The sequence below is a fragment of the Phyllobates terribilis genome, unplaced genomic scaffold (genome assembly GCF_046119375.1).
Source record: "Phyllobates terribilis strain yellow unplaced genomic scaffold, ASM4611937v1 Scaffold_376__1_contigs__length_1858288, whole genome shotgun sequence".
Taxonomy (NCBI): domain Eukaryota; kingdom Metazoa; phylum Chordata; class Amphibia; order Anura; family Dendrobatidae; genus Phyllobates; species Phyllobates terribilis.
This window is the reverse complement of record NW_027363136.1, coordinates 1,759,869-1,786,580: the sequence shown is the minus strand read 5'-3', so window position 1 is coordinate 1,786,580 and position 26,712 is coordinate 1,759,869. Positions and strand designations below refer to the sequence as shown.

Here is a 26,712-nt window from a genome sequence, read left to right as displayed (position 1 = left end):
GTCCGGTGGGGGTGACTGCAAGTCTGCGGGGGTCGCAATTCTGATCAGGGGGGGCGCATTCACGCTTGAGTCCGTCCAGGAGCTCATCTGCGGCAGGGCTCTTGTTGTAGATGGCAACTGGGCGGGAGAACCTGTCAGGTTCATCAACGTGTATGCGTCCCCACTGAAGAATGAGCGTTTGGAGCTTTTCCAGACCCTGCGGCTTCAGCTTGCCACCACCAGGACCTTAGTGATGGCCGGGGATTTCAACTGCCCCATCGAGGAGGATGGTCGTAGTTCTGGCACATCTGCCAAGTTGGACATCACGTCCAAGCTGCTCATCGAGATGGTAACCGAGGCCTCTCTTCAGGACGTGGTGGGCTCCATGGGGAGAGGCTCCACGAACTATTCGTGGAGCCGACCCGATGGCTCACTCCGCTCCAGGATTGACTTTGTGTTCACCTCTCGGGCAGTCAGGCAGAGTAAGCACTCGATGGTCTCCTGCTTCTTCTCCGACCACAGAGCCATTCACTTACAAGGTGTCCTCGGCGACGGTTTTCCGTCCGGGCCCGGCTCCTGGAAGCTGAATTGTGCTCTGCTGGCTCAGGATGAAGTCGTGGAGGAGCTGAGAGCAGCCTACGCAATGTGGCAGTCCTACAAGGGTAGCTTCCAAACAGTCTCTGATTGGTGGGAATATGTTAAACTTGAGTTTCGCTGTTTCTTTCAGGCCAAGGGTCGACAACAGGCGTGTGAGAAGAGGAGGGACTTCAGAGGGCTGCAGCGCGAGCTGCGGTCGCTGCAGGACCTTCTTCACTGCGGCTGGGACGTGAGGGAGGAGCTGGAGGAGACCAAAAAGAGCCTGAAAAGGCACTTTGAGGAGGAGTCCAAGCGAATCGTCTTCCGTTCCAACGTGGAGAATCTGGAGAAGGGTGAGAAATGTAACTCATTCTTTTTCAGGAAACTTCATGCCCTTCACACGCCCCTGAACGAGCTGCGAGACGAGAGCGGAAACATGCGACGTGGGAAGGAGGACGTGATGAGGGTCGTCAGCGACTTCTACAGCGAACTCTACTCCCACAAGACTACCGACCCCGACGCTGCTGATAAGTTCCTGTCAGGTATCACTAACCATCTTGATCCTGCAGGCACGGCAGCCTTGGACAAACCTCTGATGGTGGGCGAATTGCTCTCTGCCGCTAAATCCTTTAGGACCGGCAGGACCCCGGGCAGTGATGGTCTTCCAGCGGAGCTCTATGTAGCGCTGGGAGACCTCATCTGTCCGGACCTGTTGGACCTGTACGAGGAGATGGTGGTGGAGGGTAGAATGCCTCCATCTTTGAGGGAAGGAATGGTCACGATCCTGTACAAGCGGAAGGGAGAGAGGTGCGACCTGAGGAATTGGCGTCCCATCACTCTGCTCAACGTGGACTACAAGATCCTGGCCAAGACGATGGCGACACGACTTAAGACGGTGATCGGACGGATCATCCACCCGGACCAGACCTGCGGCATCCCTGGACGTCGCATCGCAGACAGCCTCGCTCTCGTGCGGGACACGGTCGAGTACATCAAGGTCCGCCGCGCACACGCGGCCCTGGTCTCCTTGGATCAGGAGAAGGCCTTCGACCGGGTTTCCCACGAGTTCATGGGCCGAGCTCTGCACCGGTTAGGTTTGGGTAACATGTTTTGTTCGTATGTCCGTCTGATGTATTTTGATATCCACAGCTCGGTGTTGGTGAACGGCTGGAAGACTGACCCCTTCCCTGTCCTCTCTGGGGTCAGACAAGGCTGCCCTCTATCACCTCTTCTTTTTGTTTGTGTTATAGAACTCTTCGCAGAGGCTATCCGGCAGAATGGAGAGATCAGAGGGATCACCGCACCGGGTCCGGGACGACACGAGGTCAAGTGCTCGCTCTACATGGACGACGTCACCGTCTTCTGCGCTGATCGTGGTTCAGTCGACGCCCTCGTCCAGACGTGTGAGAGGTTCGGCCGGGCTTCAGGGGCCAAAGTCAACTGCAGGAAGTCGGAAGCCATGCTCTTCGGGGATTGGCAGCCGGCCTCCTCCGCCCCCTTCCCCTTCAACATTCAACCGGATTTCCTCAAGGTGCTGGGAGTCTGGTTCGGGAAGGAAGGAGCGGCCCTCAAGTCCTGGCAAGAACGCTTGGCCAAGGTGAAGCAACGGATCGGACTCTGGAGCCTCAGACACCTCACTTGTGAGGGTAAGGCACTCGTCCTGCGTAATGAGGTCCTGCCCGTCTTGCAGTACACGGCGCAGGCCTGGCCCCCACACGTCACTGTGTGCAGGGCCATTACCAGGACAGTGTTTCACTTTGTCTGGGGATCCAAGATGGACAGAGTCAGGCGGGCCGTCATGTACAAGGAGCCTCGCAAGGGTGGGAAGGGCGTTCCAGATATCCCCACCCTCCTGCGATCCTCTTTTGTGTGTGATTGTGTCCGCCGGACTTTGCAAGTCAAGAATGGCTCCGCGGGCAGGTCCATGTCTCGCTTCTTCCTGCTTCCTCTTTGGAGGCGACTCGGCTGGGACAAGTGGGACAGCTCCTTCCCCTACAACTGGACGACGCCATGGTTCTACGGAGACGTCGTTCGATTTGTGGGGGAGCATCAACTGGAGGGACTCAAGCCCGACTTGTGGAAGCCCAAAACTATCCACAAGCTAATCAGAGCCAAGGATGACGTGGAGAACATCACAGTACTTCACCAGGACACGCTGGAGACTGTGTGGACAAATGTGTCGTCTGACAGGCTGACCAACGGGCACAAGGACTTGTCGTGGATGGCGATTCAGGGCGGACTGCCCGTCCGGTCATTCATGCATGCCCGGAACCTGTGCAAGACCCGGTACTGCCCAAGGTGCCCCTTCGTGGAGGAAACATCTTTGCACACTTTTTGGGACTGCGGATTTGCACAGCGCCTATTGACTGCACTTGAGGACGACCTGAGGAACTCTGTCCCCAGGGCGAGCCTATCGCACCATTCTGTGCTTTATGGACTCTTCCCTGGGGTTCATACCGTCGGAGCCATCCAGGAGGCTTGGCGCCTTATGAACTGCTTCAAGGATGCCCTTTGGGTCGCCAGGAACCGGCTCATCTTGAGGAGGGAGAGGATGTCCATCCAGGACTGCCGCAGGCTGATCCACAGCCTGCTCAGAGACTATTCCATCATGGACGGTCCGGAGGACGAGGATGAGGACTAAACCCCTCCTCCCCCTCTCCCCTTATGTGTCTTGTCTTTCAATAAAGCTTCGGGCCTGTGATTTTCCCCTCCCCATCCCCTTTTTCCCAATCCCTATCCCTTATCACGGTTCGTCGTACTGTATTGATTGATATGCTTTTTCTTTCAGATTAAGTGTTTTGTGTAGCATAGGGGTGTGATGTGTCTAGTTAGTGCGTCGTATCCTCATGCTATGTAAATATGATGTAGAATTCTGTGTGTACTGGGCTGCGGCACTGTACACTGTCTGTTAACTTATTTTTTGTGCTAATAAAAGATATATTCAATCAAAAAAATCTGTTCTTTTAAGAACACAAGAGCTACGATCTACACTTGACGAGAGCGATCGAACTCGGAAGGAGAAGAGCTTCGGAGCCCAGCTGACATCAGAGAACGAAGGCGGATATCGGTGGGAGGAAGAAGCTCTAAAGAATCCAGAAGAAGACGAAGACTCGGAGAAGAATCGGGCTGTCCTGTGGAATCTTCGAGGAAGAAAATCATCGAGACAAAGACCTTTCGGGGAATTTGTCCAGAACACGACGGGAGAAGAATCTGCATAGCTCCACCCATTCCGGGAAGAGTTCCAGATCCAGCTCCAAGAAGTAACTGCAGGAGGAAAGCCATGGCAAGCGCTGCGAGGAAGGCCGAAAAGAAGAGCCTGGAGCTGGGGACAGCCAGGAGGGCCCAGCCAGGAGCCGATTCTGACCCCAAGGACTCTGCCTCCACGACTGGCCAGCAGAAGGGACCCCAGAAGCCCCGCCACGAAGCTCCAGCCCTGGAGCCATGGATGCGGCAGACGGTGGCCCTGAAGCTGAAGGAAGTGGATGGGAGGGTGCCGGACATGTCCTCGGACGTGTTCTGCCAGAAGATGCTGCTGGATCGAGGCTTCTCCAGGTCGGACACCCTCAGCATCCAGACCTTCTTGACGGGGATCTTCTTCGTCACCTTCGCCACTGTGAACACCTGCAGGAGGTTCTGGGAAATGGTAAGCGCAAAAGGACCGGATAATTCTTTCTCTGCCTTTACAGGTAGCTGCCCTATCCAGAGGGATGAAAGGAGGATCACGGTCTCCATGCGCAACCCGCACACCCCAGGCCAAGACATCTGTACCTTCCTGAGACGCTTCTGTTTGGTTGTGAAGGAACCCTCTCACATCCTGAATGGACTCGGCTTCTGGACAGGTAAGTGGTCGGTGACCGTTAGACTTCACAGGGACCTGGCGTACTCAGACGGACTTCGGCACCTGCCCCCGACATTCTCCCTGGGCAACTCCTACGGAATCATCTATTACCCGGACATGCCGCGGAACTGCAGGAGATGCGGCAAGAACGGCCACGAGATGAAGGACTGCAAGGAGGATGCCTGCAGGATTTGTCGAGTGACGGGACACAGCTCGAAGGACTGCCCGAAGAAGACGTCCTGCAACCTGTGTGGGCTGGCGGCTCATCTGTACAAGGATTGCCCCAGGCGTGAGAGATCCTGGGCATCGGTGGTTGCGACGACCCCAGCTACGGAGGACAAGGCCCCGACGACCAGGCCTGTGAAGGTCAAGGACGCGACGACCAAGGCCCCAGCGGCCAAGGCCGAGACGACCAAGGCCAAAGCGGTCAAGGAGTCGGTGGCCAAAGCCCCAGCGACGGTCCCAGCAGCTCCGAAGCAGAAGAAAAAGTCAAAGGAGGGTAAGAGTTCTGTCACCCCTCTCTCGATCCCTCCCCCTGCCACCCCCGTCCAATCCCCCCCCACCCCGGCCACCCCTGCTGAGGATTCCACTTCCTCTTCCTCCTTCCCCTACTCCTCAGCAGGTGTCCTTTCCCCTGCCCTGGCAGCCACTCTCCCTCCCCAGACCATGGTAGCGGTGGAATTAACCTTTCCTCCACCCGCCGCTATCTATTCCGAGGAGGATTTTCCCCTTCTTGTCTCCCCAGTTCCAACCCGGGGAAAGAGGAAGGTGGAGGACAGCCCTGCTACTGAATCCTCCAAAAAGAAGATTCTGGATTTCGTAGGCGAAAAGGAGGATACCCTCCCTGAGCCAGAAGAGATGGAGCACATGGTTGAGACCCTGGTGGCCGAGCCAGAAGAGGAGGAACTGGTGGTCGCCGAGATTGAGGCCGCGCTGCTTGACCAGATGGAGGAAGAGGGCCTGCTGGTGATCCCGTCACCAGCAGTCAACACCGACGAGGGACCACCCGACCGGAGTGGTAACTAAGGTGTATTGCCTGCGCTAACTTTTTCTTTTTTCCCTACATGATGGCTAATATTAACTTATTTTCCATTAATGTCAGGAGCATCAAGGACAAGTTCAGACGTCAGACTATTTATGCCTTCCTTACTTCCCAGTTGTGTGATGTTTATATGTTGCAGGAATGTTCCCTTCCCTCCTCTAGGTCCTTCAAACATCTGGCCAGGGAGTGGTCCCACGGTCCATCCTACTGGTCCGGTGGGGGTGACTGCAAGTCTGCGGGGGTCGCAATTCTGATCAGGGGGGGCGCATTCACGCTTGAGTCCGTCCAGGAGCTCATCTGCGGCAGGGCTCTTGTTGTAGATGGCAACTGGGCGGGAGAACCTGTCAGGTTCATCAACGTGTATGCGTCCCCACTGAAGAATGAGCGTTTGGAGCTTTTCCAGACCCTGCAGCTTCAGCTTGCCACCACCAGGACCTTAGTGATGGCCGGGGATTTCAACTGCCCCATCGAGGAGGACGGTCGTAGTTCTGGCACATCTGCCAAGTTGGACATCACGTCCAAGCTGCTCATCGAGATGGTAACCGAGGCCTCTCTTCAGGACGTGGTGGGCTCCATGGGGAGAGGCTCCACGAACTATTCGTGGAGCCGACCCGATGGCTCACTCCGCTCCAGGATTGACTTTGTGTTCACCTCTCGGGCAGTCAGGCAGAGTAGGCACTCGATGGTCTCCTGCTTCTTCTCCGACCACAGAGCCATTCACTTACAAGGTGTCCTCGGCGACGGTTTTCCGTCCGGCCCCGGCTCCTGGAAGCTGAATTGTGCTCTGCTGGCTCAGGATGAAGTCGTGGAGGAGCTGAGAGCAGCCTACGCAATGTGGCAGTCCTACAAGGGTAGCTTCCAAACAGTCTCTGATTGGTGGGAATATGTTAAACTTGAGTTTCGCTGTTTCTTTCAGGCCAAGGGTCGACAACAGGCGTGTGAGAAGAGGAGGGACTTCAGAGGGCTGCAGCGCGAGCTGCGGTCGCTGCAGGACCTTCTTCACTGCGGCTCGGACGTGAGGGAGGAGCTGGAGGAGACCAAGAAGAGCCTGAAAAGGCACTTTGAGGAGGAGTCCAAGCGAATCATCTTCCGTTCCAAAGTGGAGAATCTGGAGAAGGGTGAGAAATGTAACTCATTCTTTTTCAGGAAACTTCATGCCGGTCACACGCCCCTGAACGAGCTGCGAGACGAGAGCGGAAACATGCGACGTGGGAAGGAGGACGTGATGAGGGTCGTCAGCGACTTCTACAGCGAACTCTACTCCCACAAGACTACCGACCCCGACGCTGCTGATAAGTTCCTGTCAGGTATCACTAACCATCTTGATCCTGCAGGCACGGCAGCCTTGGACAAACCTCTGATGGTGGGCGAATTGCTCTCTGCCGCTAAATCCTTTAGGACCGGCAGGACCCCGGGCAGTGATGGTCTTCCAGCGGAGCTCTATGTAGCGCTGGGAGACCTCATCTGTCCGGACCTGTTGGACCTGTACGAGGAGATGGTGGTGGAGGGTAGAATGCCTCCATCTTTGAGGGAAGGAATGGTCACGATCCTGTACAAGCGGAAGGGAGAGAGGTGCGACCTGAGGAATTGGCGTCCCATCACTCTGCTCAACGTGGACTACAAGATCCTGGCCAAGACGATGGCGACACGACTTAAGACGGTCATCGGACGGATCATCCACCCGGACCAGACCTGCGGCATCCCTGGACGTCGCATCGCAGACAGCCTCGCTCTCGTGCGGGACACGGTCGAGTACATCAAGGTCCGCCGCGCACACGCGGCCCTGGTCTCCTTGGATCAGGAGAAGGCCTTCGACCGGGTTTCCCACGAGTTCATGGGCCGAGCTCTGCACCGGTTAGGTTTGGGTAACATGTTTTGTTCGTATGTCCGTCTGATGTATTTTGATATCCACAGCTCGGTGTTGGTGAACGGCTGGAAGACTGACCCCTTCCCTGTCCTCTCTGGGGTCAGACAAGGCTGCCCTCTATCACCTCTTCTTTTTGTTTGTGTTATAGAACTCTTCGCAGAGGCTATCCGGCAGAATGGAGAGATCAGAGGGATCACCGCACCGGGTCCGGGACGACACGAGGTCAAGTGCTCGCTCTACATGGACGACGTCACCGTCTTCTGCGCTGATCGTGGTTCAGTCGACGCCCTCGTCCAGACGTGTGAGAGGTTCGGCCGGGCTTCAGGGGCCAAAGTCAACTGCAGGAAGTCGGAAGCCATGCTCTTCGGGGATTGGCAGCCGGCCTCCTCCGCCCCCTTCCCCTTCAACATTCAACCGGATTTCCTCAAGGTGCTGGGAGTCTGGTTCGGGAAGGAAGGAGCGGCCCTCAAGTCCTGGCAAGAACGTTTGGCCAAGGTGAAGCAACGGATCGGACTCTGGAGCCTCAGACACCTCACTTGTGAGGGTAAGGCACTCGTCCTGCGTAATGAGGTCCTGCCCGTCTTGCAGTACACGGCGCAGGCCTGGCCCCCACACGTCACTGTGTGCAGGGCCATTACCAGGACAGTGTTTCACTTTGTCTGGGGATCCAAGATGGACAGAGTCAGGCGGGCCGTCATGTACAAGGAGCCTCGCAAGGGTGGGAAGGGCGTTCCAGATATCCCCACCCTCCTGCGATCCTCTTTTGTGTGTGATTGTGTCCGCCGGACTTTGCAAGTCAAGAATGGCTCCGCGGGCAGGTCCATGTCTCGCTTCTTCCTGCTTCCTCTTTGGAGGCGACTCGGCTGGGACAAGTGGGACAGCTCCTTCCCCTACAACTGGACGACGCCATGGTTCTACGGAGACGTCGTTCGATTTGTGGGGGAGCATCAACTGGAGGGACTCAAGCCCGACTTGTGGAAGCCCAAAACTATCCACAAGCTAATCAGAGCCAAGGATGACATGGAGAACATCACAGGACTTCACCAGGACATGCTGGAGACTGTGTGGACAAATGTGTCGTCTGACAGGCTGACCAACGGGCACAAGGACTTGTCGTGGATGGCGATTCAGGGCGGACTGCCCGTCCGGTCATTCATGCATGCCCGGAACCTGTGCAAGACCCGGTACTGCCCAAGGTGCCCCTTCGTGGAGGAAACATCTTTGCACACTTTTTGGGACTGCGGATTTGCACAGCGCCTATTGACTGCACTTGAGGACGACCTGAGGAACTCTGTCCCCAGGGCGAGCCTATCGCACCATTCTGTGCTTTACGGACTCTTCCCTGGGGTTCATACCGTCGGAGCCATCCAGGAGGCTTGGCGCCTTATGAACTGCTTCAAGGATGCCGTTTGGGTCGCCAGGAACCGGCTCATCTTGAGGAGGGAGAGGATGTCCATCCAGGACTGCCGCAGGCTGATCCACAGCCTGCTCAGAGACTATTCCATCATGGACGGTCCGGAGGACGAGGACGAGGACTAAACCCCTCCTCCCCCTCTCCCCTTATGTGTCTTGTCTTTCAATAAAGCTTCGGGCCTGTGATTTTCCCCTCCCCATCCCCTTTTTCCCAATCCCCATCCCTTATCACGGTTCGTCGTACTGTATTGATTGACATGCTTTTTCTTTCAGATTGAGTGTTTTGTGTAGCATAGGGGTGTGATGTGTCTAGTTAGTGCGTCGTATCCTCATGCTATGTAAATATGATGTAGAATTCTGTGTGTACTGGGCTGCGGCACTGTACACTGTCTGTTAACTTATTTTTTGTGCTAATAAAAGATATATTCAATCAAAAAAAAATCTGTTCTTATCAGTTTAATATCTGATACGTCCCCTATCTGGGGACCATATATTAAATGGATTTTTAGAACAGGGAGATGGAAAAAGAGCTTGCTCTGTCCACTCCACGCATTGACCTGGTATTGCAGTATCTCCAGGACCGGTGCACCCCTTCTTTAATGCAGTTTCTAAAATCAGAAAGAATTGAATTCAATGTTTTTTGTTCATTTTGCTTGTTTGTCGGATTTTGGGATGGACTCTTTGGCTTTGCTTTTCTTCTCCTCATTGGATTTTTCATGTTCAAAGTTGCAGAAGCCAGATTACAAGCTCATTTTGGTTCAACTTCAGCAACTGTGCATTGCATTGCCATGTAATGTGATGCAATGCTATCTTTCTAGCTCTCCCTTTTTACTTCCTTTTGGATAAACAGACATATTAGGCAAGCATTTTGGAGCTTTCACCTAAATAACTACAGGTGGTGAGATAAGCTGCACAATATAATTGACCTTTCAGTATATTGTTGCACACACACCATCTATTTAGCAAATGCCCTTGTTATCAACAGCAGCCTTTTAAACTCACCTGAGCTAACAGGTATGTGCGCTGGTTACTCTGCTGCGCTTAAAATTTCTTTTTTGGTTTGCTACAATGCCTTTTCTGAAACGTTGTCTCCTTCTGCTGGAACACTGACTTCTTTCATTTAATGCCTGCAGACTATAAAAGAGAACCCAACCCAAAAAGTTTGGTTGATTAGTCTGTGGCATTCTGTTAAACTGTTGCTTATGGCGGTCTCTGTGAGCTTCTCAGCGACATTCAGCCAGCCAGGTATCCTGCCTGCAGTAGATGGAATGTGGCAATGGAACGCTGGCTGCGCGTGTCATAATAGGCTCTGAGCCTTTATATACCTGTGCACAGCAGCAGCCACCTTCAGTCTGCTGCTGGACAGCCAGCAGCAGCAGCAGGAGAGGTATGTAATCAGGAGCCCTCCTGCTAAGGGTAGACAGCTGCTCGTTCCACCCCACCCCCCGCCTTAATTGGTTCTCCTCCCTTCCAACGGTGTTGAGGCGGGTGGGAACAGCAGGGGGTGAAGGTGCTGTGTTTAAAGAGGTGGAGTTATGCAGATCTAAAACGCGTGGATTGCAGCAGCAGCAAGCCGAAAAGTGCAGGCATGTAAGGGATCTAGAGGTTGACAACATGTCTTCTTAACGGGAGTCCAGGAGCTCATCTCCACAAATGGACTTTTCAGGATCCTTGGGTGGCTCCGTAGTTTGAAACCAATTCTGGTTATCGCTTCTCGGCCTTTTGGCTAAGATCAAGTGTAGTATCTTTTGAAAAGGCAGTTTTGTCCTTGGGCTGCCCTAGTAAATTGATGCATATTACACACTGGTTTGGTGCACTTGTTAGTACGCCAGGTGGCTCATAGAGTTATCTGATGGAAAACATGGCCCTCCAGGATCGAAGTCACTAGGCTGGGTAAGTGTGAGGGCTTTGGAGCAATGTGCCCCAGGAGTAGGCGCCCTGGTGGGAGTCCAAGCTTACTGGGACTGGGAACCCCAGAAAGACTTGGCTTCGCAGCACGCCGCACCTTTGCCAATCATACTTTCTGAGCAACCCCCCCTATTCCTGGCCTCCGGGCTAGGAAGGGGAATTTTTATAAACCCGGTCGGAGGTCCGGTCAGCTTTGGGCTGAGAAACCAACACAGGCTCCAGCTCCACTAGGGTGGCAGCCTAGATGGAAGCTGGGAGCACGAAAACGGCTCTTCTCCGGCTTCGGCTAGGGAGAGCATCGGAGATCCCTGACCCTCGCTGTGGCCTTCTGGCTCGGAGGGATGGGGATGGTTTATTGGGGACCCTCTCCTCCGGGAAGGGTCCACATGAATCCTCGCCTCGTGCGCTGTTTTGGTGTGACTTCGGTCACATTTTTCAGTGCCTTGGATGCAGCTTCAATCAAAAAATCTGTTCTTATCAGTTTAATATCTGATACGTCCCCTATCTGGGGACCATATATTAAATGGATTTTTAGAACAGGGAGATGGAAAAAGAGCTTGCTCTGTCCACTCCACGCATTGACCTGGTATTGCAGTATCTCCAGGACCGGTGCACCCCTTCTTTAATGCAGTTTCTAAAATCAGAAAGAATTGAATTCAATGTTTTTTGTTCATTTTGCTTGTTTGTCGGATTTTGGGATGGACTCTTTGGCTTTGCTTTTCTTCTCCTCATTGGATTTTTCATGTTCAAAGTTGCAGAAGCCAGATTACAAGCTCATTTTGGTTCAACTTCAGCAACTGTGCATTGCATTGCCATGTAATGTGATGCAATGCTATCTTTCTAGCTCTCCCTTTTTACTTCCTTTTGGATAAACAGACATATTAGGCAAGCATTTTGGAGCTTTCACCTAAATAACTACAGGTGGTGAGATAAGCTGCACAATATAATTGACCTTTCAGTATATTGTTGCACACACGCCATCTATTTAGCAAATGCCCTTGTTATCAACAGCAGCCTTTTAAACTCACCTGAGCTAACAGGTATGTGCGCTGGTTACTCTGCTGCGCTTAAAATTTCTTTTTTGGTTTGCTACAATGCCTTTTCTGAAACGTTGTCTCCTTCTGCTGGAACACTGACTTCTTTCATTTAATGCCTGCAGACTATAAAAGAGAACCCAACCCAAAAAGTTTGGTTGATTAGTCTGTGGCATTCTGTTAAACTGTTGCTTATGGCGGTCTCTGTGAGCTTCTCAGCGACATTCAGCCAGCCAGGTATCCTGCCTGCAGTAGATGGAATGTGGCAATGGAACGCTGGCTGCGCGTGTCATAATAGGCTCTGAGCCTTTATATACCTGTGCACAGCAGCAGCCACCTTCAGTCTGCTGCTGGACAGCCAGCAGCAGCAGCAGCAGCAGGAGAGGTATGTAATCAGGAGCCCTCCTGCTAAGGGTAGACAGCTGCTCGTTCCACCCCACCCCCCGCCTTAATTGGTTCTCCTCCCTTCCAACGGTGTTGAGGCGGGTGGGAACAGCAGGGGGTGAAGGTGCTGTGTTTAAAGAGGTGGAGTTATGCAGATCTAAAACGCGTGGATTGCAGCAGCAGCAAGCCGAAAAGTGCAGGCATGTAAGGGATCTAGAGGTTGACAACATGTCTTCTTAACGGGAGTCCAGGAGCTCATCTCCACAAATGGACTTTTCAGGATCCTTGGGTGGCTCCGTAGTTTGAAACCAATTCTGGTTATCGCTTCTCGGCCTTTTGGCTAAGATCAAGTGTAGTATCTGTTCTTATCAGTTTAATATCTGATACGTCCCCTATCTGGGGACCATATATTAAATGGATTTTTAGAACAGGGAGATGGAAAAAGAGCTTGCTCTGTCCACTCCACGCATTGACCTGGTATTGCAGTATCTCCAGGACCGGTGTACCCCTTCTTTAATGCAGTTTCTAAAATCAGAAAGAATTGAATTCAATGTTTTTTGTTCATTTTGCTTGTTTGTCGGATTTTGGGATGGACTCTTTGGCTTTGCTTTTCTTCTCCTCATTGGATTTTTCATGTTCAAAGTTGCAGAAGCCAGATTACAAGCTCATTTTGGTTCAACTTCAGCAACTGTGCATTGCATTGCCATGTAATGTGATGCAATGCTATCTTTCTAGCTCTCCCTTTTTACTTCCTTTTGGATAAACAGACATATTAGGCAAGCATTTTGGAGCTTTCACCTAAATAACTACAGGTGGTGAGATAAGCTGCACAATATAATTGACCTTTCAGTATATTGTTGCACACACACCATCTATTTAGCAAATGCCCTTGTTATCAACAGCAGCCTTTTAAACTCACCTGAGCTAACAGGTATGTGCGCTGGTTACTCTGCTGCGCTTAAAATTTCTTTTTTGGTTTGCTACAATGCCTTTTCTGAAACGTTGTCTCCTTCTGCTGGAACACTGACTTCTTTCATTTAATGCCTGCAGACTATAAAAGAGAACCCAACCCAAAAAGTTTGGTTGATTAGTCTGTGGCATTCTGTTAAACTGTTGCTTATGGCGGTCTCTGTGAGCTTCTCAGCGACATTCAGCCAGCCAGGTATCCTGCCTGCAGTAGATGGAATGTGGCAATGGAACGCTGGCTGCGCGTGTCATAATAGGCTCTGAGCCTTTATATACCTGTGCACAGCAGCAGCCACCTTCAGTCTGCTGCTGGACAGCCAGCAGCAGCAGCAGCAGGAGAGGTATGTAATCAGGAGCCCTCCTGCTAAGGGTAGACAGCTGCTCGTTCCACCCCACCCCCCGCCTTAATTGGTTCTCCTCCCTTCCAACGGTGTTGAGGCGGGTGGGAACAGCAGGGGGTGAAGGTGCTGTGTTTAAAGAGGTGGAGTTATGCAGATCTAAAACGCGTGGATTGCAGCAGCAGCAAGCCGAAAAGTGCAGGCATGTAAGGGATCTAGAGGTTGACAACATGTCTTCTTAACGGGAGTCCAGGAGCTCATCTCCACAAATGGACTTTTCAGGATCCTTGGGTGGCTCCGTAGTTTGAAACCAATTCTGGTTATCGCTTCTCGGCCTTTTGGCTAAGATCAAGTGTAGTATCTGTTCTTATCAGTTTAATATCTGATACGTCCCCTATCTGGGGACCATATATTAAATGGATTTTTAGAACAGGGAGATGGAAAAAGAGCTTGCTCTGTCCACTCCACGCATTGACCTGGTATTGCAGTATCTCCAGGACCGGTGCACCCCTTCTTTAATGCAGTTTCTAAAATCAGAAAGAATTGAATTCAATGTTTTTTGTTCATTTTGCTTGTTTGTCGGATTTTGGGATGGACTCTTTGGCTTTGCTTTTCTTCTCCTCATTGGATTTTTCATGTTCAAAGTTGCAGAAGCCAGATTACAAGCTCATTTTGGTTCAACTTCAGCAACTGTGCATTGCATTGCCATGTAATGTGATGCAATGCTATCTTTCTAGCTCTCCCTTTTTACTTCCTTTTGGATAAACAGACATATTAGGCAAGCATTTTGGAGCTTTCACCTAAATAACTACAGGTGGTGAGATAAGCTGCACAATATAATTGACCTTTCAGTATATTGTTGCACACACACCATCTATTTAGCAAATGCCCTTGTTATCAACAGCAGCCTTTTAAACTCACCTGAGCTAACAGGTATGTGCGCTGGTTACTCTGCTGCGCTTAAAATTTCTTTTTTGGTTTGCTACAATGCCTTTTCTGAAACGTTGTCTCCTTCTGCTGGAACACTGACTTCTTTCATTTAATGCCTGCAGACTATAAAAGAGAACCCAACCCAAAAAGTTTGGTTGATTAGTCTGTGGCATTCTGTTAAACTGTTGCTTATGGCGGTCTCTGTGAGCTTCTCAGCGACATTCAGCCAGCCAGGTATCCTGCCTGCAGTAGATGGAATGTGGCAATGGAACGCTGGCTGCGCGTGTCATAATAGGCTCTGAGCCTTTATATACCTGTGCACAGCAGCAGCCACCTTCAGTCTGCTGCTGGACAGCCAGCAGCAGCAGCAGCAGGAGAGGTATGTAATCAGGAGCCCTCCTGCTAAGGGTAGACAGCTGCTCGTTCCACCCCACCCCCCGCCTTAATTGGTTCTCCTCCCTTCCAACGGTGTTGAGGCGGGTGGGAACAGCAGGGGGTGAAGGTGCTGTGTTTAAAGAGGTGGAGTTATGCAGATCTAAAACGCGTGGATTGCAGCAGCAGCAAGCCGAAAAGTGCAGGCATGTAAGGGATCTAGAGGTTGACAACATGTCTTCTTAACGGGAGTCCAGGAGCTCATCTCCACAAATGGACTTTTCAGGATCCTTGGGTGGCTCCGTAGTTTGAAACCAATTCTGGTTATCGCTTCTCGGCCTTTTGGCTAAGATCAAGTGTAGTATCTTTTGAAAAGGCGGTTTTGGATGTTGGCCGCCCTAGTAGATTGATACATTATGCACACTGGGGTTTAGGCGCTTGTTAGTACGCCAGGTGGCTAATATAGTCATCTGGTGGAAAGCATGGCCCCCCAGGATCGACGCCATTGGGCCGGGGAAGATCGAAAGCCCGAAGTGTGAAGTGCCCCAGGAGTGGTGACCCTGGGGTGCCTTAACTCACTGGGATTGGGAACCCCACTTGAGTTTATGGCACATTTGCACAAGCACTTCAAATTTTCTTTCTTCGCACACACCCTTATTCCGGGCCTTCTGGCCTTAGGATGGGGAATTTTTCAATTCCCGGTCGAAGGTCCGGGCAGTATTATACTGTGAAACCTTCACTATTAATTTAATTTCTTTGTCACTGTGTGTCCACTTATTCACGTGTGTCACGTCCTACTAGGATTTTGTCGGGATGCGGTTCCCTTACGGGTTCCTCTCTTGGCAGGTCTAGGGGGGGAGTGTGTGGCCATCAGGTTTCGCTCCCCCCTGAACCCCCCTGGCTCTCCTCTTTCGGGAGGAGAGCGTTGTTGGCTCCCCTCTTCCGGGAGGAGAGCACAGTCTTTGGCTCCCAGTGCCTTGCTCGGGTGAGAACTCGGGCAGGTGCTGGGGGTAAGATTGGGTCGCCTCTGGCTTCGGCTGGAGGTGGCTTTTTGTCCCTGTTCCTCGCTGTGGCCTTTTGGCTCGGAGGGACGGGGAATCGTTTGGGGGACCCTTCTCCTTTTGGAGAGGGTTTCAAGAAGACCAGCATCCTAGTGCACTTTTTTTGTGGCACTTGTCACTTTTTTAAGCGCACTCGGGTTTTGTACACGAATTCGGGCTTTCGAAAAAAAAAAAAATCTGTTCTTATCAGTTTAATATCTGATACGTCCCCTATCTGGGGACCATATATTAAATGGATTTTTAGAACAGGGAGATGGAAAAAGAGCTTGCTCTGTCCACTCCACGCATTGACCTGGTATTGCAGTATCTCCAGGACCGGTGCACCCCTTCTTTAATGCAGTTTCTAAAATCAGAAAGAATTGAATTCAATGTTTTTTGTTCATTTTGCTTGTTTGTCGGATTTTGGGATGGACTCTTTGGCTTTGCTTTTCTTCTCCTCATTGGATTTTTCATGTTCAAAGTTGCAGAAGCCAGATTACAAGCTCATTTTGGTTCAACTTCAGCAACTGTGCATTGCATTGCCATGTAATGTGATGCAATGCTATCTTTCTAGCTCTCCCTTTTTACTTCCTTTTGGATAAACAGACATATTAGGCAAGCATTTTGGAGCTTTCACCTAAATAACTATGTAGCACCCTGAGGATTCGGCTGCTACAGGAGTATTGCACCTCAACCCAGAGGTGTGATATTCCACTCCCGGGCAAGGATGGAGAGTGGAACTGAGCTCGGTAGGCTGCATGCACTACACACATCCCATTTCCGGGGAACAGGCCGACGGTACTCCCACTTAGAAATGTGCAGGTATGACCGAGTCTGTTCCTGGCTGGAGTGGGAGGGGGGTGGTACATCCCATGTAGTGTAGGGGCAGATAGGGGGAGCAGCCTGGGTAAAGATAGGAGCTCATTGGGTGCTGGTCACCTGAGCTCACACATAGAGGGTGTATATAAGGTGGGCACCAACTAAGATCAGGGTCAGATGCAGAGGATCAGATGCAGAGAGTCAGTCAGCTGCAGAGAACAAGTCAGGAGCAGAGGAGAGAAGAAAGACAAAGACCCAGAGTGAGAGAGGAGAAAAGAGAGAGACCCAGAGCACAGAAGAGAAGGACTCTGAGATCCCAACTAAAAGCACCGGGTGAAGAGTCGGCATCAGGGTACCGGAACCCAAGCTGGTGGGGGTAAAAACATTCCCCAGCCAGAGACCGGAGACCGTGGGCAGCGTCTGCCACGGTCACCCATCACATCCACCCCGAAGGCACACCACATGAAGGGTCAGGGAACCCAGGGCCAAGGGTGTCCCAACAGAAGGCCCGAGGGAGCTGGACCTAGGTGGATTACTGGTGGGGACGGCCAGAGAACGGGACAGAAAGAGAGCTCAGGGCCACGCTCCGGACTTGTTTGGGGGTTGGCTGGATCCAGGACCTGGTGGACGCAGCACGGCTCGGGTGGTCACTAGCAGCTGGAGTGACCAGTACAACATCTGCAGTAAGTAAACACCCTTAACTGCACAACCCGACTCTGTCTTCACTGCCGTCTGCACTACACCACCACAACCCCCATCCTCTGCGCCTGTCCCCTCTGAGGCTATACCCCTCCCGTTGGGGGTTATCCCACCAAGCTGCGCACCCACCATCAGCCTCAGCGGACCCTGCTGCAGCAGCGGCCACAGTGACCGCATCACAACGGGTGGCGTAGTCGACACAAAAGAAATCTTAATAACATCTGTAGGACTGCCACATAACACTGAGCTTGACGCCCTGGGCACGGGCCGGGTCACAGCCGCTCGGAGACTACAACCCCCCATCTGATCCGGTGCCGGGTATTCCCCTCAAAAAGGAATATGTCCCAGGGGGCGCGTCAACTTTGGCGTAGTCGGCAGGATTACGTGCCCGCAACACCCGGGTACTGCGTGCCTGAAGAAAAGTGCAAGTTTACCTCAGAAAGAAGTCTCCCGCCGGTTCCGGAGGGTCCACGCCATCGGACCCCATCACAGGTCGTTTCCCGCCGATTGTCCGCCATTTCCAGCTTGTTCCCGCCATCTGCAGAGTTTCCCGCCACTGGGCGACGCTTCCCGCCAAATCCGAAGATTTCCCGCCTTGGAAGAGCAGCGGACGCCATTATGGGCGTGCCAAAGGAGGGCGAGAGGCCGCCTCCCATCGTGGGCCGGGACAGAAAATGGCGCCAAAAGTGGAAACCGCCCCCACCAACAGAGACTGTGATGCTGGAGGTGTCTGTCAGCGTGAAAGAACTACCCCTGGAGCTGACAGTCACCGAGTTGCCCCGGGACCACCCTCGAAGTGGGAGGAGACGAAAGAAGAGAGCGAAGATGGGTGCCGCCTGGAGCAGTCTGGAGCGAGCGCACCCGGAGGCAAGAAGCCTGGAGAGGAGTAGCAGAGAAGCTCACCCGGAGATGTCCAGAGAGCAGAGCAGCACCGGCCCGCTGGCCAGGAGCCTGCTGGAAGAAGAGCAGAGCAGCACCGACCCGTTGGTCAGGAGCCTGCTGGACACCACGACCCCACTAGGCCTAGTGGAGGTCCTTGCACAGCTCCCCCGAGACCGGGAGTGTGCACAGACTGCCCTGGAGGGCCTCGCACGGAGGATGGCCCGGGTACAGCGCGAGATATTGGCGGAATGGAGCCGGGAGATGGCCCAGCAAGCTGAAACCAAGACCCGGAGCACGCCAGCCGAGATGAGGAAGGAGACCGCCTCTGAGGATGGCGCGGGAGGACCCAAGGCCGGAGACGGCGCCGAGGAGGGAGCCGAACGAGTGGAGGCAGGTAAAGGGGACGCCTATACCCCAAGCCGTGACACCGCTTACCTGCCCCAGCTCCCCGTCGCAGAGTCCGAAAGTCCCCCTGCTGTGCCCGAAAACGCCATGTCACCGACGCAGACTAGGCCCCAACCGGAAGCCGCCGCCGCGACCCCTGTGACGTCACACGCCTCGACCCCGAGCGTGACCAAGCAGGAAGTACCACCAGCCTGGTCGCAGGGCCTAGAATTCCCGGGCGCCGCAACACCAACAGCGCCCCCTACCTCTGCGGAGCCTCCGGCCTGGTCGCAAGGCCAGGTAGCCCAGGGCGCCGCCGTATTAACGGTGCCCTTCACCTTCCAGGTGCCCCAGGCCTGGCCGCAAGGCCTGGGCAACCCGGGCGCCACCACCACCGCGCCCGCGCCCGTAAAACCAAGGGTGCCACACCTGGGGGAGGACTTGTTCAGCCAGCTCACATGGCCGGACGGGTCTGAAGTTACAACCAGCTACAAGCAAAGAGCAGGAGGAAGACGCCGTTGAGTGCGGCAGAGAAGTGATGTAAATAGTTACCCAATCGGGGTATAAAGAAACTGAAACTGTTGCTACATATATATAGTCCCCGTTGGGACCAGCTGAGTGAACTGTTTACCCGTTAACCCCTTAATCCCACAGGCTGAGGACTGTGAGCAGCCATCCCCTTCCCTCTACCTGGCCGAGGACTGAGAGCGGCCAACTTCCCCTGTATATAGTTGCGCGTCCTAAAGCGCCCCGTACCGGTTTTATAGTAAAACCAGTTTTTCTAAGAGACTGTCGCACTTTTCCCGGACACACGTTGCACAGTGTCCGGAGGAGGAACCTGAAACAAGAGACGACGAGAATGTTTATATGAAAAGTTTTATATATATAATGTTTTATATGTTTTATTATGTTTATATGAAAAAAAAAATTTTTTTTGTATGTTTTGGTGTTTTTGTCTTTACAGCCCGAGGACGTGCTGTGGTTTACCAGGGGGGAATGTAGCACCCTGAGGATTCGGCTGCTACAGGAGTATTGCACCTCAACCCAGAGGTGTGATATTCCACTCCCGGGCAAGGATGGAGAGTGGAACTGAGCTCGGTAGGCTGCATGCACTACACACATCCCATTTCCGGGGAACAGGCCGACGGTACTCCCACTTAGAAATGTGCAGGTACGACCGAGTCTGTTCCTGGCTGGAGTGGGAGGGGGGTGGTACATCCCATGTAGTGTAGGGGCAGATAGGGGGAGCAGCCTGGGTAAAGATAGGAGCTCATTGGGTGCTGGTCACCTGAGCTCACACATAGAGGGTGTATATAAGGTGGGCACCAACTAAGATCAGGGTCAGATGCAGAGGATCAGATGCAGAGAGTCAGTCAGCTGCAGAGAACAAGTCAGGAGCAGAGGAGAGAAGAAAGACAAAGACCCAGAGTGAGAGAGGAGAAAAGAGAGAGACCCAGAGCACAGAAGAGAAGGACTCTGAGATCCCAACTAAAAGCACCGGGTGAAGAGTCGGCATCAGGGTACCGGAACCCAAGCTGGTGGGGGTAAAAACATTCCCCAGCCAGAGACCGGAGACCGTGGGCAGCGTCTGCCACGGTCACCCATCACATCCACCCCGAAGGCACACCACATGAAGGGTCAGGGAACCCAGGGCCAAGGGTGTCCCAACAGAAGGCCCGAGGGAGCTGGACCTAGGTGGATTACTGGTGGGGACGGCCAGAGAACGGGACAGAAAGAGAGCTCAGGGCCACGCTCCGGACTTGTTTGGGGGTTGGCTGGATCCAGGACCTGGTGGACGCAGCACGGCTCGGGTGGTCACTAGCAGCTGGAGTGACCAGTACAACATCTGCAGTAAGTAAACACCCTTAACTGCACAACCCGACTCTGTCTTCACTGCCGTCTGCACTACACCACCACAACCCCCATCCTCTGCGCCTGTCCCCTCTGAGGCTATACCCCTCCCGTTGGGGGTTATCCCACCAAGCTGCGCACCCACCATCAGCCTCAGCGGACCCTGCTGCAGCGGCGGCCACAGTGACCGCATCACAACGGGTGGCGTAGTCGACACAAAAGAACTCTTAATAACATCTGTAGGACTGCCACATAACACTGAGCTTGACGCCCTGGGCACGGGCCGGGTCACAGCCGCTCGGAGACTACAACCCCCCATCTGATCCGGTGCCGGGTATTCCCCTCAAAAAGGAATATGTCCCAGGGGGCGCGTCAACTACAGGTGGTGAGATAAGCTGCACAATATAATTGACCTTTCAGTATATTGTTGCACACACACCATCTATTTAGCAAATGCCCTTGTTATCAACAGCAGCCTTTTAAACTCACCTGAGCTAACAGGTATGTGCGCTGGTTACTCTGCTGCGCTTAAAATTTCTTTTTTGGTTTGCTACAATGCCTTTTCTGAAACGTTGTCTCCTTCTGCTGGAACACTGACTTCTTTCATTTAATGCCTGCAGACTATAAAAGAGAACCCAACCCAAAAAGTTTGGTTGATTAGTCTGTGGCATTCTGTTAAACTGTTGCTTATGGCGGTCTCTGTGAGCTTCTCAGCGACATTCAGCCAGCCAGGTATCCTGCCTGCAGTAGATGGAATGTGGCAATGGAACGCTGGCTGCGCGTGTCATAATAGGCTCTGAGCCTTTATATACCTGTGCACAGCAGCAGCCACCTTCAGTCTGCTGCTGGACAGCCAGCAGCAGCAGCAGCAGCAGGAGAGGTATGTAATCAGGAGCCCTCCTGCTAAGGGTAGACAGCTGCTCATTCCACCCCACCCCCCGCCTTAATTGGTTCTCCTCCCTTCCAACGGTGTTGAGGCGGGTGGGAACAGCAGGGGGTGAAGGTGCTGTGTTTAAAGAGGTGGAGTTATGCAGATCTAAAACGCGTGGATTGCAGCAGCAGCAAGCCGAAAAGTGCAGGCATGTAAGGGATCTAGAGGTTGACAACATGTCTTCTTAACGGGAGTCCAGGAGCTCATCTCCACAAATGGACTTTTCAGGATCCTTGGGTGGCTCCGTAGTTTGAAACCAATTCTGGTTATCGCTTCTCGGCCTTTTGGCTACGATCAAGTGCTTTATTGCAGGAGATTGTGGTTGAAGGGCACTCGGGTACCCCTCTCCTTGGCCTGGCAGGATCGTCCACTTTGGTGGACTTAACCTGCTTGCTGCTATTAGGGAGAGGGCTTAGTCCCAGGGTAACGAGTTGCGATCCCCCAGCTTCCAGGTGTTTTTCGCTGCAAGAACACTGGGAGCGCAGATTGCAAGCGGCTGCAATTTGCAACCTTGTTGCGTTTTTCCATGGAGGTTGACCCTAACCTCGTGCCTCTTTATGCGAGGCTAAAAAACTCTATCCGAGTTCACTTCACGGCGGGTGGCTCGGATATGAGGAAATTAGGGTATGTAGTCCAGGACGTGCTCAGGAACCTTCTTGGTGTACAAAGGAATGAAATTCTCTCCATCCAGGATTATCCCAGAAGAGGTGACTATGACATCACATTCACTGGAGAAGGTATTTTTAGAGATGTACTAGAAAATTTAAAAAAAGTTGAAAATAGTCCTGTTTTGAAAGGGATACAAATTGTTGAGCACGTCCTGGATGAGGTAAGACTGGTTATTGTAAAAATATTTTCGCCCTTTGTTTCTGCTCCAGAAGTAATGTCATTTCTAGCAATTTATTTTAAAAGTGTTAAATGTATTGGGAAGATATTAAACGAATATAACATATGGACATCTAAGTGGAAATTCCTTGTGAAGTGTACAAGAGATCCAAATACACCAGGTGGTATACGGCTCCCCCCTGCCCGTTTCAAAATTGGGCAAACAAATGGGGATTTCTTCTTTTCTGGGATGCCAGTATATTGCAGAAATTGTGGGCGCTATGGTCATTCAAAAGAAAACTGTCATGTATCATGTAGAAATTGTGCTAGTGAAGAACATGAGACAAAAGAATGCCCTAAGGAAAAGAAATGCAGTTTTTGCCAGACTCCAGGTCACTTTTATTTTTCTTGCCCTCACAGATTTCGGGAAGATGAGCAAAAGGGGAAGTCCAAGACGTCCGACCAAGGACCAAAAGATCAGACCACCCCTCAGGAGGAGGAACAACAACCTGGAGCCTCTGGAGACAATAAGGGCGTACCAAATAGTGAAGTGTCTCCAGAGTCTATGACAGGTAAAATACCAAATCCCAAAACCTGGCTGCAGGACCTGCGGGAGTCCAAAAGGAGGGCTGAGAAGGAGCAGAAGGGCACTACTGGTAAGGTCAAAAGGGACCGACAAAAGGCCGACACAGAAGCCCATGCCCAGTCTGGGTCTCCTAGTGCTGAGGGCGCTGAGTGGATAAAGGTGGGTCCTAAGAAAAAGAAAAAGGGTGGTTCGGAGGAGGCAGCAGGAGGTGAACAGATGGACACTTCTCCAGAAGGGGACGTGGACGCTGGACCCTCAGGGGTTTCGGTCTCCGCTGCTACAGGTGGGGACCGGGATCTTGCTGCCTCTGAAGAGTCAGAGGCTATGCCTTGTGCGCAACCTCCTCCTATAGGACGACCTTCTACAGGTCAAACAGGGGCGGCGGAACCCCTCGGGGACCCACCTGATGAGGAACTGCATGGCCAGCCAATGGAGACCCAGCGGGTTCTGCCAGCCAGCCCTCCGAGCTATGCCAGTGTAGCGTCGGGTTTATATAAATGTGGTAATCTTTCCTCCTCCACGGAGACTCTCGTGACGATACTATCAGATGAGGAGGGAGGCGCAAGCCCAGTGGTCTGATCAGGTTCATCGGACAGGTAAATCCGTTGCTCTTAGTTACCTAAGTAAAATTTCTACATTTTCTAATGATGGCTGAACTCAAAGGTATTTCCCTCAACGTGAGAGGCATAAAATCTAACACGAGAAGAACTGCTCTTTTTAATTTTTTTACATGTTTTACTGCATCTGTATTTTTTCTGCAAGAATGTAATATCCCACATGAAATGTCATATCAAAAATATAAAGATGAGTGGAAGTGTGGGCCATCTGTCTGGTCCGGATCGAATGCTGCAGGATCAGCGGGTGTAGCCATACTTTTTAAAGGGAACGTTTTAATTGATTTTATTCAGGAAATTTTACCAGGTCGTATTTTATTAGTGAAAGCTTTTATTGATGGTATTAGATGGCAGTTTTTAAATTTTTATGGATCCCCAGAGAAAAATGAAAGAGCCGAAATGCTTGATCTTTTACCATTATTTATTAATAACTCTGAACCTTTTATCTTAGCAGGGGATTTTAATTGTGTTTTAAAAGGTGAAAACCGGCGCTCCAGCTCTGTAAGCAGGAACTACGATAAAACCTCAGGTATGCTACATGATATAGTCAAAGATGCTAAATTGATAGACATATATAAAGAGTGTCATAGTGACAGCACAGAGGACGCCGGTTTCACTTGGAGCAATGCTAATTGTAGCTCTAGGATTGATTTTATTTTTGGTTCAGATAAAACAATACCTGCCAAATGTGAAGTTTTAACTAATATATTTTCAGACCATAAACTTTTATCCTTTACCATAAAAGTAAATGACAACAAAAAATGTGGTAAGAAAAGCTGGAAAATGAACGTATCCCTTTTAACCGACCCGCAGATTTTATCAGATTTTATTGAGTTTTATAGGAAATGTAGAAAAGGGAAAAAAACAAATGAGACTATGAGTGTATGGTGGGATAGAATGAAAGTAAAAATAAAAGACTTTTTTATTAAAAAGAGTATATGTAGAGCCAAAGAAAAATATGAAGAATATAGAATTTTAAATACCCGCCTACAAACATTGTTTAAGCTCAGAGACAATGGGATAGATGTACAAGTTGATATTTCAAACTTAAAAGAAGAGATTTCAAAATGGCTAGAACAAAAAGGAAAAGAGATAATTTTTCGTTCTAGAGTACAACATATAGAAGAAAATGAAAAGTGTTCCAGATATTTTTTTAGGAAAAATAAAAAAGAAAAAGTGATAATTGACCATATAGATGGTGAGAATAATATAAAAAATATGCTGGGTAAAGTTGAGGTTTTTTTTTCTAATCTTTTTAATGGAAAAAATATAGATAATAAATTAATGGATGATTCGCTGCAAGGACTAACAGCTGTTTTAGATCCCGCATCCCAAGAGTTTTTATCCCAAGTTTTAACGGAACAAGAAGTGTTAAAAACTATTAAAAGTTTGAAAACTGGAAAGGTCCCTGGTCCTGATGGCATCCCAATAGAATTTTATGTATGTTTTTATGATATTTTAAAAGATGATTTGTTTTATTTGTTTACTGAGGTTTTTAATAATAAGGTTTTATTAAATTCCTGGAAGAAAGGTGAAGTCTCCCTCCTATACAAAAAAGGTGATAAATCAAAATTAGAAAACTGGAGACCAATAACACTTTTAAATTGTGACTATAAAATAATGGCTAAAATTTGTGCAAATCGTCTAAAAGAAGTCATCAGCAAAGTTATTCATTCTAATCAAGTGTGTGGGGTGCCGGGGCGCAGTATATGGGACAATCTGAATTTAGTGAAAGACTGTATTGAGGATGTGAAAGACAGAAAGGGGAAAATGGCGATTTTATCTATTGATTTTGAAAAAGCATTTGACCGTGTCTCACACTTTTATCTTTTTAAAGTTTTAGAGAAAATGGGCATACCAGAAGGGTTTTTACTATCGCTTAAAGCATTTTACAAGGATTGTACAAGTAAGATTTTAGTGAATGGTTTTAAGACACAAGAGGTATTTTTACGGTCAGGGGTGAAACAGGGATGCCCTCTGTCCCCCCTACTGTTTATCTGTGCACTGGAACCAATGTTATGTGCAATACGCCAAAATAAACAGATATGCGGTGTCCCTCTGCCTGGAAGCGGTGGTTTGGAGGCCAAGGTTGTAGGCTACATGGATGACGTGGCGGTCTTGTGTACAGATGCACCATCACTTACGGCCACTCTCCATCAAGTGCAATCCTTTTGTCTAGCTTCTGGTTTTAAAATCAATTTTAATAAGTGTAACATTTTAAGTGTTGGGGGGATGATTTTACGTGATGTACCAATTAATGTCTCCGAATCCATTTCCATTTTAGGTATATCATTCACTGAAAATAATGATGGTTATAATAGTTGGGAAACAGTTACACAGAAAGTAAATACGAAAATATGTATGTGGAACATGAGGAGACTTACAATGGAGGGTAAAGTATTGGTTTTAAAGATGGTGATTTTACCTCTTTTATTGTATCTTAGCATGGTTTTCCCCCCGCCTGTTAATGTTTTAAAAAAGATAACCAAAACCTGTTTTACCTTCTTTTGGAACTCAAAAATGGAAAAGCTGAAAAGAGAAATCGTGATGAAATCAAAAGTAAAAGGTGGTAAAGATTTTCCAGATTTTAATAGGTTTCTTTTAATCCATCTGTTCGTTTACTGTTTTAATGCCCTTTTTAAGAATCACTATTGGTCCTTTTTTATGCGTTTTAATACAGGATTTTTTATGAGAAAGTTTGGATGGTATGAAGTTAATATATCTGTGCCCCATGCTTTTAATTTGTCGACGCATTATGAGATTTTAAGGAAAATAGTGTCCGATTTTAATTTAGGGACTAAGAAAATAGAGGAATTAAGAAATAGTAAGAAACTAATTAAAGAAATACGTAAAAGTGAGGAAATATGTAATGTTGACAGATATGATGATGACAAATCTATGTCTATCTGGAAAATGATTAACGTTTTTTATCTTTTTAATGAACAGAGAGATCTGGCTTGGAGTTGCATGCACCGCTGTCTTCCTTGCCGGGCATTCCAATACAGAAGAGGATTTGTGCGGTCTGCCATCTGCCCAAGAGCCGGATGCCAAGATGAGGAAACGGTGGAACATCTATTATGGACATGTAATTTTGCAAAGGATTTCTGGAGAAGACTGCTCCCCCTACTGGAAAGGGTGGCAGACCTCAAGGACTTTACATATAAAACTGTGCTATACGGACTTATGGAATGCCCCACAATGGACCAGTACACAATGGCTTGGAAGACAGTGAACTGCGCCAAGTCATCTCTCTGGAAAGCGCGCAACATTGCTATTTTTAAACAAGATGTTTTATCAGTGAATGATGTTTTAAGTTTATGTTTATGTGAAATGTATACTTATTATTTAATTGACAAAAAGAAGAATGTACATATTTCCAAAAAATGGCTTGTTGACCAATGGAACCTAATTATTTAAAATCTTTGTATTTTTTT

At 50.2% G+C, this 26,712-nt stretch overlaps 5 non-coding genes and 2 pseudogenes across 5 annotated transcripts; all 7 read left to right on the top strand.

Annotated features, from left to right (window-relative positions):
• The first annotated feature begins 9,113 nt into the window (after positions 1-9,113).
• LOC141223458 (U2 spliceosomal RNA) lies at positions 9,114-9,309 on the top strand. The gene has a single exon (XR_012291079.1). It is a non-coding gene; the product is annotated as a U2 spliceosomal RNA (small nuclear RNA).
• Positions 9,310-10,421: 1,112 nt separating this feature from the next.
• On the top strand, positions 10,422-10,537 carry LOC141223529 (U2 spliceosomal RNA; annotated as a pseudogene).
• A 524-nt stretch (positions 10,538-11,061) lies between these two features.
• Positions 11,062-11,243, top strand: LOC141223445 (U2 spliceosomal RNA). Its single transcript, XR_012291066.1, has one exon. It is a non-coding gene; the product is annotated as a U2 spliceosomal RNA (small nuclear RNA).
• A 1,118-nt stretch (positions 11,244-12,361) lies between these two features.
• On the top strand, positions 12,362-12,552 carry LOC141223383 (U2 spliceosomal RNA). Its single transcript, XR_012291011.1, has one exon. It is a non-coding gene; the product is annotated as a U2 spliceosomal RNA (small nuclear RNA).
• A 1,115-nt stretch (positions 12,553-13,667) lies between these two features.
• LOC141223341 (U2 spliceosomal RNA) lies at positions 13,668-13,858 on the top strand. The gene has a single exon (XR_012290970.1). It is a non-coding gene; the product is annotated as a U2 spliceosomal RNA (small nuclear RNA).
• Positions 13,859-14,973: 1,115 nt separating this feature from the next.
• LOC141223535 (U2 spliceosomal RNA) lies at positions 14,974-15,065 on the top strand (annotated as a pseudogene).
• Positions 15,066-15,854: 789 nt separating this feature from the next.
• LOC141223469 (U2 spliceosomal RNA) lies at positions 15,855-16,037 on the top strand. The gene has a single exon (XR_012291088.1). It is a non-coding gene; the product is annotated as a U2 spliceosomal RNA (small nuclear RNA).
• The last annotated feature ends 10,675 nt before the right edge of the window (positions 16,038-26,712 follow it).